Genomic DNA, 2,372 nt, shown 5'->3' with positions numbered 1-2,372 from the left:
TATATATATATATATATATATATATATATATATATATATGGTATTATATTATGTGCCTATATATTTATATATACCAGTTGATAAGTAACAGTTGGACGAAGTACTCAACATGAACAGTAATTGTAGAAGTTTATTTACTTCAGCAGCTTCTAGCTCTGGAGTTTCTGCTTTTTACAACAAGCATCCTTTTCTTTGGATAAGTCAAACTGGGCAGAGAGCTACAACTCTTCACACTAGTGATACTGCCCAGACATCATATTGTAATCCAAGCTAATAATGTATGTTTTATCAGCAGTTCACACGTGCCTTGTTTATTTTTCTCCCTACTTCTGTCATCAGAGTGAGAAATCATGTATCTTCATTTAGTTTGACTTGTGTGGAGAAATAGTTTCACGCCCTGGAAACACCAAAGTAACACTAAACCTGCCTAAATGAACTCTCTCTCTCTCTCTCTGTCTATCTATCTATCTCTCAATGCTAAAAGGGTTCCTATAGCAACACCCAATCATTTTGAAAAGGGCACACTAGTGAATGTAATATGTATTTCAGTGTCAGAAGAAAAAGATAGGAGCATCACAGATGGAATGCCTTTCATTTTGGGTATGCTTGAACAGAGATGATGTGATAGGAAATAACATACACTCAGTACTGACACAGCACAAACATCATCCAAAAACCTAAAAATTCTATCAACATTCTCATCTTTAAAAAAGATGGACACATCTGGTGATGCAATTCTAGATACACTCCCTAAAAAGATAACAGTGGCTATGGCTGAAATGGATTTGGTCACAGTTCTACTCCAGAGTCGGTCCACAATTAAATGCCCTTCCTCTCATTACCCATGCTGTATCTAAACCCCTGAAACCACATATTAAACTAACCAATATGTGTAGCCCTTTCTTTCTTGAAATGTTGGCTCTTTGGAATTCCTTCACTGATCATGCCTTTCCTCCACAAGTGTTGATTTACAATGAATGGTTCAAGAGAGGAAAACTAACAGCCTCATTATCGCCTGTCTCAGAGAGCTTGCACAAACTATAGGCATTGCCCTTTAATTTCAGACCCAACAAATGAAAAAAAAACAAAAAAAAACACCACACATGCACACATGTAATCACACACACACACACACACACACACATGAATATATTTATAGAAATATATTTGCATGTGTCTGTATGTATGGGTTTGTACTTTCATACATTTATATGAGAGCACTGCCATGGGTGTGACATGAACCATCAATATATACCTTTACCCAAGCATCTGAATATTCTATCAGCCAAGACTACTCTTGAGCAGAGAGAAAGACCATTGCAACATTGCACAATGAACCATGGACTCTGAGAATGCCTGGGAATCAATAATTACAGACGATGCACTCGTCAATTGTGGAATCGCATTAAACTAGCATAGCCAAACTGAAGGGCATTAACACTGAAGCCCACGATATCGAGAATTAACGACAGATAGGTATCTGTGTACACTAATGCAATTTTCTACTGATTGTTAATGGATTGAAACAATCAGATTGACACCTGATTATATTCATCAGCTTACATGTCCTCAAAGCTAAGTGCATGTGTATGAGTATGTTCACGTGTGTGTGTGTGTGTGTGTGTGTGTGCATGCATGTGTGTGTGTGCGTGTATGCGTGTGTGTGTGTGTTTGTGCTTATGTTTGCAGGGGGGAACAAGGTTGACTGGATTCCAGCCATAAACATTCTTGTGTTTATTACACTCACACACACACACACACATACGTGCACATGCATAAGAGTATGTGCATGTATGCATGTATGTGTGTGTGTGCCTGTTTGCAGAGGAACAAGGTGACTGGGTTCCAGCCGTAAACATTTCTGTATTCCTTATACACACTCACGCAAACACACACATTCATGCATACATGCATATACACACAAGTACATGCATTTAAGTCTATGTACATGTGTATATTTATGTTGCAGTGTAGGATAAAATAATTTTGCTGTGCTTGTTTCAGTTGTCCACACAATGAGTTCAAATCCTATCTGGGCCAGCTACTGCCTTTCACTCTTTTAGGGTTACTGAATAAGGAAACAGACCTAGGATAGAATTAGCAGCACATCAGATGGCATGTCTTGTATCTGTTCTGCTTCTTTGTGTTCTGAACTCAAAGCTAAGGACACACACTTTTGGTTGGAAAGTTCTTTAGCCCGTAACCAATATAATCTTTTTTATCCTGCTACTCCATGAACAGCAAACAAGTTGATAGGACAAAGTTAATGTTCAGAAAGGATTAAGCTATAGGTGTGTGTGTGTGAGAGAGGGAGGGAGGGAGGGAGGGAGAGAGAGAGAGAGAGAAAGAGAGAGGAAGAGAGAGAGAGACAG

This window comes from Octopus bimaculoides, chromosome 25 (assembly GCF_001194135.2).
Source record: "Octopus bimaculoides isolate UCB-OBI-ISO-001 chromosome 25, ASM119413v2, whole genome shotgun sequence".
Lineage (NCBI taxonomy): Eukaryota > Metazoa > Mollusca > Cephalopoda > Octopoda > Octopodidae > Octopus > Octopus bimaculoides.
The sequence above is the reverse complement of the archived record's forward strand: the minus strand, read 5'-3'. Positions refer to the sequence as shown.